The sequence below is a fragment of the Dromaius novaehollandiae genome, chromosome 2, assembly GCF_036370855.1.
Source record: "Dromaius novaehollandiae isolate bDroNov1 chromosome 2, bDroNov1.hap1, whole genome shotgun sequence".
NCBI classification, from domain to species: domain Eukaryota; kingdom Metazoa; phylum Chordata; class Aves; order Casuariiformes; family Dromaiidae; genus Dromaius; species Dromaius novaehollandiae.
In genome coordinates, this window is record NC_088099.1 from 40614279 (window position 1) to 40624508 (window position 10230).

Below are 10230 nucleotides of genomic sequence, written 5' to 3' on the forward strand. Positions count from 1 at the left end.
AGAGAGGGAGAACCAGAGCTAGCACAGGGGCCAGAAACCTCAGAAATCAAGCTGGAGGTCTCCACACTGATTCTTGGTGTTAGAGATCAGCAGCAAGAGCTGCTTTGCTTTCCGGAAGATAGAAAAGGCAGAAGATATGACACAATTCTATCCCATAAGGGATGGCTGATCAGAAATTATGCAACTCTAAACTTTCACCTTTCATTTCCCTGCATTGAACTACATAATGACTTAACCTGAAAAATAAACCCTTTTGTTATTTTTTAAAAGAATCCTCCAAGCTACCAGTTTCCACTCAGCTAACAGTCCATAAACTGAAAATACAACTGAAAATAGAGGTCTAGCTCCTATTCGGACATTATGTGAATGAAGATGAATCACCGTGCCGTAATTAGTTTATTATGCATTTTAATTTTTTGCTTGTACATGCCTAAACCTATTTTAGGATCAAGAAAACCTTTAGGATCAAAAAAATGACCTCTAAATGAGCACTGAACTTTATTTATGCCAAGGACAAACCAAAGAAGCCAAAGAAATGAATTTAACAAGTACAAGTTTCTCAGTTTGGTTTTAGTTCTTACGGTTGGGATACAGGGGGAAAGCCAGTAATCAAAACACTAATTGACTTCCATTGACTAGGACTAGATTTTTAGCTAATGTAAGCCTGTGTACCTTCACTGATGGAGTTACAATAATGTAGCTCAGCTGGGGAATGGATGTTTTGTATGTAGGTGATACCTCTATTGCAAAACTACAGTATACAATAAAGAAACTTAATAGATCTTTCAGGAATAATAATTCTACCATTAATAATAATAAGATCTCTCTGATTATACAAAATAAAATCATGTCATTAAAAAGTAATGAACACCCCTCCAAATATATTCAAAATAGTTGGAAAACCAAGCTGAAGAATATCCATCTAATATGGAAAGTTAAATATTTATGTGTGTTTATACACACACACACACATACACACACATATGTTTACACTACATGAGGTGCATTGTATCCATATTTGTTTCTGTAAACAGATCCCAGACTGTTTGTCTTGATATCGAAAACACTATTGTCAATAGCAGGGAATACTGTTTTCATGAGATTTCTTCAATCCTTTGCCATATTTCATCCTCAACCCCGAAATGTCTTTTTTACAAAAAAAAAAAAAAAAAAAAAAAAAAAAGACAAATTGGTCAGCCCATTATCAATTTCCTTCAATCACCACAAAGTGGTGGCTTTAGAAATATGAAAAGCCTTTAGACTAAGCAAATGGATTAGGATTAGAAAAATATATAGACCTCATAGACTGACTGCTAGCAGTGCTTCATGTCAGTTCATAAGTTTTGTGGGAATAAAAAAATTGCACAGATGGGACTATAACTGACCATAACCTGCTCTATTGTATTTCCAACAATCTCTAATTACAGCAACACACCAGAAGAAGAGATTTGAAAGGGCAGGTGATGGGATAGGAGAGAAACCTGTTTGACTTAAACAGCACAGGATCCCTCACCATCAGGGCTGATGTACATCAGCCTGACAGCTAATTAGGGTAGACATGAATTTTTCCAATGTAACAGATGTTCGCTAATCAGGCCAGATTTGGAGCCCTTGCGCCAGCAACATTTCATGCACAATTTAACTATCTAAAAGGAATAAACTACTTAATGCATTGTACTGGAGGCACAGCTGTTTCACAATCAGAAAATTTGCTGTCAAAGATGTTCTCTTTAAAACTGACATGTTTTTATATAACTCTGATGGGGTGTTTATAATGTATTAATAGTTGTCAGTAAGAGCTGCTGTCATCATCAAGAAGTAAAATATTTCTGAAGGTATATTAAAATGAACAGACTCCTTTATCTTTCCAAAATCTATTTAGATAATTTACTTTGAAGATGGACTGTTTAATTCTAAATGTACTTTAAACAAAGGGTTTAACATATATCTCTCAAATTACATCAATAATAAAATATACAGATCTACATTCTGCATATGGAGTAAAGTGGAAACATATTATCATGGAACCATAATGGAAATATATTTTATTTGCAGGAAAAGCATGTACACTAAATATACTGTGTTTAAATCATGAGAATGGTTTCTCTTCTGTTCATTAAAGATAGGTCATCTGATAGAAAATTCAGTTGAAATATAGCCACAGGCTTATAGATTTCTATACATCATTACTTAGGAGATCAGTGAAATACTGAGATTTTATTGTTGTATCTGAATTTCATAGACCAGATCCTAAGGTGGTATTAAAACAGCATAGCTCCATGACAATGTGTGGAATTAAGTCACTTTACAGAAAGCTAAGGATTTTCTATCTGTGTCTGGAATTAAGATAGAATATCATCATTCTGTTAACACAATTTCCTTTTAAAGTTCTGGTCCTTAGATTTTTTTGTTAATTTAACCATGAGGAAAATCATGTGAACTAACATTTTATAGACTATTAGAAAATTCTGAGCAGACATTGCATAACCTGTAAATTGTAATGGCATGAGATAGAGTATAGGACTGGAAACAGTCTGCTGTCCTTGTGATAATGACATCTAGTAATTGCAATTCCCAGTGAGATCAATTAGGACTTGAAGGCACCAAAGTACTTCACATTATCAAGCCCTGAAAATATGTCTGTGGACATATTTCTGTGAAACCCAATGCTCTTTTCATTTAACATCTTGTAAGGACCAAAGTCTGAACCCTGTTACTGTGCATGTGTGCTGTGTTTGCAGTCTAATCTTTAATAAATGATAGAGAATAGAGAATGTTTAACAATGAAAAGAGGAAGCCCAGCAGTCGACAAGGGGAATCTGGTTCTTTCAAGAGGTAGCTGAGGCAAAGCACAGTCCTTTCCTGGATCATTGAGAGTCCTACTTGAAATACTGTTGTTCTTGTCTTCATTGTTTTTGGAGAAGTAACAGTATATATGGGACTCGGAAATGGGGCTAAGGAATCTAGCCATTAAAATATCAAGTTCTCTTAAAAAAAAATTAAGGTGAATTTTATAAAGAGTTGTTTGAAAATCAAGAGTTCAAGACAAAAGCAACCTTGAATAAAACAGAAGGTAGTAACTGTGCCATAATACTGGGGTTGATCAGGACTTTCAGTGAAGAGAGAACTGCCAAAGAGTCAAGCACAATATTGACTGCTTTCACAAATATTCAACAGAGACAGAAATTAGGAAGGATACACAATTAATGCTACAAAATGAATGATGATTTAGTAAGACAATCATTAAGAAAGCTTTTGAAATAAGTTATTTTAGAATAAAGGGAAGCCATGTCCAAATAATTACTAAAAAAGAGCTTGAAAGAAATTTCTTTAGAAATTTTGAAATTTTCAAACCAGCTATAAGAAACTACCTATGTTTGGTTATTATAAGAACCACCTACTTAGTATAGCCCTGATGGTTTTGTTTTTAATGATACTTAAATGGTAAGGAACAAAAATTACAGGAATGGGGCAGAGGGAAGGGAAAGAAGAGTGATCTGAACTGTTACTATCATGGAAATCTAACTTAAGTAAAATAATGACAAACAGTGAGAAACTTAAAAAAAAATCATCCTATCACCGAAAGGATGTGAAACTTTTTGCATTTGCTTATAGAGAGTACATTTTCATGGACCGAGTAGATCCCCTTTTAAAAAGATAAAGAAGATCAATAAGGCTTTAGTCCCACAAGTACATGGTTAAGTTTACTCACATGAGGAACTCCCTCAACTTCAGCCTAACATATATGTGTTGGATGGAGATATTAGCAGTAGGACACAAAGAACACATCAGACTTGCATGGTTTTCATCTGAGACTTGAAGCTGCATCTCACAATATCTGAATTTAAAATGTAATGTAATCTTCGAAAACAACAGGATTTGGTGGGCTGAAAAGTGGATACATGGAAAAGGCACTGTTTTGCATTGATGGAGAGGTGTTCCAGCAGGTTTACCCACAGAAAGAGAATAGTTGTGTCTTGCTTAATATCTTCAGTAATAATCTGAAAGAAGTAATGATCTTAATGAATTCACTATCATAATGAGCTAACAATAGTAATTTAGGAGGAGCTGAAAGTACCAGTAAGAACAAAGACAAATAATACAAAGGGACCCTGAGAGATTAAAAGCATAGGCGAAAATACTGTAACAAAATGAGGTTTGGACTGGAAAGACACAATTCCCAACACATTTGTTGAAAAACAATCCAAAACATGAATATTCAATGACAGAGTCAGACATTAATTGGCAATGCAAAATGGCAGCAAAAAAAAGGGGGGGGAAAGAAAAGAGCAGTCTATTTTGTGCTGCCCATGTACCAGCTTCACAGAACAGGGAGTTACGCTTTTCTATAGCACTGATGAACATAAAAGAGGAATTACCATGCTGGCCTCGGGCTGCAGTCCATGTATCGCAATATCCTACACTTGACTGTGGACAGTAACATCCATTTCAGAAAATGTTCATCCCTTTTAACAACAATAATAAGAACATAGTAGATGCTCTTTTCTTAACCATAGGCAGTTGAGGAAGGGGAGTCATATTCTTCCTTTTATTCTTAAGAAGCTTTTGAGACATTTTAAAAACCAGCAACAACTTAGAGATACAATAACCAGCCACAGTCTTGTTGAGTAACTGTTATGGGTACTATCTTAGCAGAAAAAAATATTCATGAGATCATGAAGCTTGAGCTTTAGAAGAGGAACAAAATTACCTGAACACTGAGAATGCTAGTTTTCAATGAAAAAAATGTAAACATACACTTCCACTAAAAGATTATTAAAGTATCAACAGATACTTTGTTTACAGTACTAGATAACCGTCTACAAATATCTGATGTTTATGAAGACTAAAGACAAAACAAAAACTGTGTTATTAGGAATATAACTATGATGAATGAGAGGAACAGAGAAAAGAAAATGATGACTGAATAGCAAGACCAACATATTTGTGCCTGTGGATGGGCAAGGCTGGTTTCATCTCAGACCTCTTTCTGGGCTTGTCAGCAGCCTGGGCCTAATTGAACTTTGTCACTGGAAAACCAAGAAGAGTTCGCTGGTGAAATGGGCTTGTTTCTTTTACTTTGCTTCAGAAGACGGGTAGGGGTGAATGTAGTGGTTTTGTGGCCAGGAACACCTGATTCATCCCTGAGCAACGGCTTATTTTGTAGATGTTTTTTGCCAGCTTTGCATATACCCGCTTTTATGGGAGTCACAAATGTTGCTGCGTACCTGCAGTCCCCATCTCATGATGTAAAAATATGCCCTGCCCTCCTTCGGTGCTCAGGACAAGGCCAAAATAGATTAACTCTTCCATCCATCTGCACTCCAGGAAATTCACTCCTGGAATAGTAGCCTAAAAGAAACAGTGAAAGTTTGAACCACATTTAAACTCGATCAGACAAAACCCTAGAAAATGTCAATGTGCTGTGAGAACTGCTGTCATACTGATCAATAGCATCTAATTGTTACTTACGTTCCCCCATCTGTTTGTAGCCATCTGTTGTTTCTCATCTTATATTTAGGGTGTCTACTTCCTGGGTACAGATACCCGAGCTGGCCCCAAACCCTCTACCTCCAGAAGCACATGGGTACAGTGACTCCATGGGAGACAGCTGAGGTCTGGAAAAGGGAAAGCTGTTTGCTCCTCTTAGCACCAGGGCAGGGTTGTGCTAGCACATTATACTGCTTTCCTAAACACGCTGGTGTGTCTGCACAGGGATAGCAGCCATTTTCCCATGACTAGTCTCTAAGATTTTCCTTTTAAATGGAATGTAAAGGATACATGCTACTTGAAGTCTTAGTTGAGGTACAGCTTTGTTGAATACTGGAGCCAGTTACAACCTGCCTTGCCACTTTAGGAACTGTATAAGATTTTTCCATAGAATGTCTAAGCATTTAGTATGGCAATGGACACACGTGAGAACTCATATGCAATGTTGTTATTTTGGACACAAGTTCATGCATATCATATGACTAGTATAAACTAATATAGAGATCTACACTCTGCCCTTTTTCCTCAGAACCTGGACAGATTCAGAATGCCAAAACAAAATCACATGGGCTCTAAACTTCCAATTTGTTAATAAAATATTAATATTAAAATAAAATATTAAACACACATCTCAAGAAAGGGTTAACAGGCCTTTACAGCAAAGTCTTCTGGCTACTCAAAACAAACATAGCCCAGCTATCAATAAGAAAAATTGAACCAACCAACAAAGCCCTCAAGCCTCTTATTGTCCCTTACCAAACCAATATTCTACAACCTTGACCTAGCATATAGAAAAGAAAGTATCTGTGTCTTTATATTGACTGACTTAATTGATAGTTAAAATATATATATATATTTGTGAGGGATTTCTGGTATAGTACCCAAGAGATGACATTCTCCTTTACTGAACTGTAGGGGATTGCTGTTCCTTTCATGGAAGGAGTCAGTTCCATGATATAGTGTGGTACAGACAGACTAGAGTCAAATTTTCAAGTGTTTTTAAATGGGCCTCCAAATTTAGACACCAACTTTGTGGGCACAAAATTCTTATTGGGCTACAAACGTGTACTAGAAGCACTGCCTATAAAGCAGAATAGCCATCCACATGCAAAAGATAGCTTTTGCACGCAAAATACACGTGTGCATAATTGTTTATAAATGACTATCAAAGATTTGAGTATAACAATTCAGGTAATAGTCTGGTAGCAGTTTCTAGCCCCCAGCTAGAAACACTGGTTTTGTAGTAACAAATTAAGAAAAGATTTAAAATGAAATTCCTCATGAAAGCATTTTCCACTTTATTTCCTCCCATTAGTACTAGCAGATCTCCAGAAAGATTAGTTGCAAACAAAATTTTTTTGATTCACTACAATATTGAATTTCCTCATACTGTAATCTGAGTTCTTCAACTCGATTTGAACTCAGTTAGGGGAATGAAAACTATCACCTTGAAAACAAATTGTGTCAAGTTCTTGAATTTCCTCAGCATTTAACCCAATGGCAATATCTGATTATATGTTCATTTCAGATGTCTCAGGCTCAGTCTTCAGATCTGATCTCACAGGTTTTACATGGATTTCACAATGTCTTCAGCTAGGTGGACCAAAAGTTATGAAATGTAATCTGATAGCCAAATTTGATATCACGCAATTGAATAACTTTTTATATGCAACAATGTCTAGAGGATGGCAGTCAATATATGATTGACACTATCACATTAGTATTACCAGTGAATGAAAAGTTAAGATAAGATATGGATGTCAAGCTAACATCCAACAGACAGTTTTAAAACCCAAAACTTTATGATACTAGTCCCATAATTTCTTTTGACAATTCTTTTGTTATTTACTGGATTGCTGGATTAACATATTTACTTCAAATAATGACAGAGTTTATTTGTTTTTCTTCCCACTGGTCATTGTAAATGCTGCAGTTTAGCCAAATATAGGATAATATTGTCCAGTGAATATTCTCGTTGAATAAAATGGTTGAAACTATTAGAAATAAATATTTTCACATTAAAGAACATAGTAATGGAATTTCTGTTCTCAGATACTAAGGCTTCAAATAAAAGGTACAAATGCTGTGCAGTTTCTCCTCCACGAATGGCCCCCAATACAGTGGATAATCAGTTTGCAATTGTTTGATATTCTTTCCACATATTGGTTTTAAAATATACAGCTACTTGACTCTCTGCCCAAGAATATCTTATTTTAAGGACAAACTAGTGAAAATATGAGGCCCAGAAATGGCAGCTAAGAGCATCCTGCTTAGGAGGGAGCGCTGAAGTTAATGTGCTCTGAGAGTCTTTGCAAGCCAATAGATCCTCCAGTGGAATACGGCTGCAGATCAAGTGTAATCATTTCAGCCACTTTTCAATTCATGGACAGTATGAATAGATGGCTTCTTCTAACATTTGAGTTTTTTGGGGCCAAAAAGCCTGTGTAAATTAATGGCATGTATAAGTACATACCGCTGCACCGTAACAATGCAAAACGGGAGGTATTCCAATGTGTTTCAGCAAAAGCTCTGCTATGCTGCTGTTCAGCACAGAGTGCTTTATTTGTATCCTGTAAGCTACTCATTGTATTGCTACTGTTTAATCTTTTTCCTAAGTATTTCTGTTCATGCATGTGCTTTTTATTTTACAAGAACTATTGCCAATATTGGTAATATTGGTAATATCTCTCTTTTTATATCAGGTATCCCATTTGGAAAGATGGCTCCGTGATTTCCTCAAAGAAAAAAAGACTAGATAAAGTAATGTTAGCCAATTGTTGATAGTATTTGTTGTTTAATTGGCAGTGACTTTATCAACAGAAAGGTACAGTGCATGGATATGGTCAGGGTAATGAGTAAACATTTCAGTGTCCTGCTCTATGAACTCAGACAAGCAACTTCACCTCTATCTACTCTTCTCTCCTGGCCATCTATTTATCTTTTTTGTCTCTTGCTGCACCCAGTTAGGCATCTGAATAAGCAGCTTGCCAAAACTGTGATGTGTTACTACAGCTGTACTGTGTCCTTGTGGTACTTCTCTAACACATGATTGGTAAATATAATAATAATAATAATAATCATCATCATCATAATGATGATATACAAAAAGCATAACATGAAGTAAATGAGCAGTCCTTTCCAGTGGCTAAATTTAGGGGGAGGAGGAGGTGCAAAAAGGCAAAATGAATTGTCCAGATCTCAAAATTGGAAGCTACAGTCTGCTTGGATGATTTTACCTGGTCTACTTAACAACTGAAGCAATGAGGAGTCACTTCTGGATCACTAATATTTTCTTACATGTTTTTTGTTTGCTTATTTATTTTGTTTTTGATTTTTGACCTCTGTTAGAAAGACTGCAGTCCCCTTCAAAGCCTGCCTACCTCCTGTGTGAACTAAATAGCCTTGCTCTTAGTAAAGAGCTGACATTACTCTCAGCTCTTTAAACTCCTCTTTCTCTGAACTTCACTGCTATGGAAAGCTGTGCGTATCACTGAGTATCAAGCTGCTCAATTCCAGGTGCTAGAGATGGCACAAGAGAGGTGTACTCACCTGAAGCCAAGGTCACTTCCTCATTTTCCTGGGTGGAAGAGCCAGCATCCAGAGTCTGACTCTTTCAGGTTCTAGACAACTTTCTACAGCTACAAGCATAATTACTATTAAGATTTTATATATATATAATTTCAGGTATAAATATATTATCCCTATATATGATTTACATCCACTTTTTATTGTCCCATTACAGTTCCAGAGCTCTGCAAAGACATTTCACAAAAAGAAAAATTAGGCAGATATTCTTACTTTTAGGACATTTTCCTACTGAACCCAATATCAGGACATACTAATCTGATACACAGCGACCAGTGAAGAAACATGCCAAGGCTTATTATTCACCCAAATGTACACAAAATCAATCTCAACCTTAACAAGTATGGGAAAAACATGATTCACTGTTCGGACAGCTGTTTTAGCTGAGGATGTAGCTCACACCTATATTTGGTCTAAAAAATATTGAGGATATGCATGGAAAAAAAAAATCCCTCCTCCTTTGTATACAGGCAAGGATAACATGGAAGCACTTGCCAGCTCTTTTGTCTCAAGGATTATAAACCAGAAGAAATTCAGGAGACCACCTTCTATACATTCCTGTACTCTGCATACTGAGTAAATTTGTAGTCTACAAGTCTACATCTGTTCCTTTTTTAGCTACAGATTTATTTTTTTAAAGAAAAAAAGATGCATCAATTTCTGATCTTCAAGCTTCCAGGAACAGAGAGCTCACCACAAGGCTTGGGGGAAAAATAACCAGCTACTTACCCTGTGTTAAAAATAGGCATCTTTCATACAATCCAAATTTGCTGAAGGGCTTTTATTTATGGTTCCTGTCAGATGTTGTGCAGTGGCTGAAGAGGTTACCACCTGCAGCTGTCTGCCCATCTCTTGTGCCAGAGGTTGCTGTCTGCAGCAATCGTTCCCTCCCCTGTGCTGGAGGTTTCCACTCCGCTGGTTATCCCACCCCTCTGCCAGAAGCCATCGTCTTGGGAGCAGAGGCAGAAGAACAGGCCACGTGTTTGCTCCCCAGGGACCACATTCCAAAGCTTATTAATGTGAAGTGCTCTTCTGTTGGTTTACCATGGCACTCTGGGCTATGAGGAGTACGTACATTCTCTGCTCTCCTGCTCCTACTACAGGATGGGGTACCTTCTGGCTGAAGGGCAGGGTGGGCACCATGGACAGGCACCT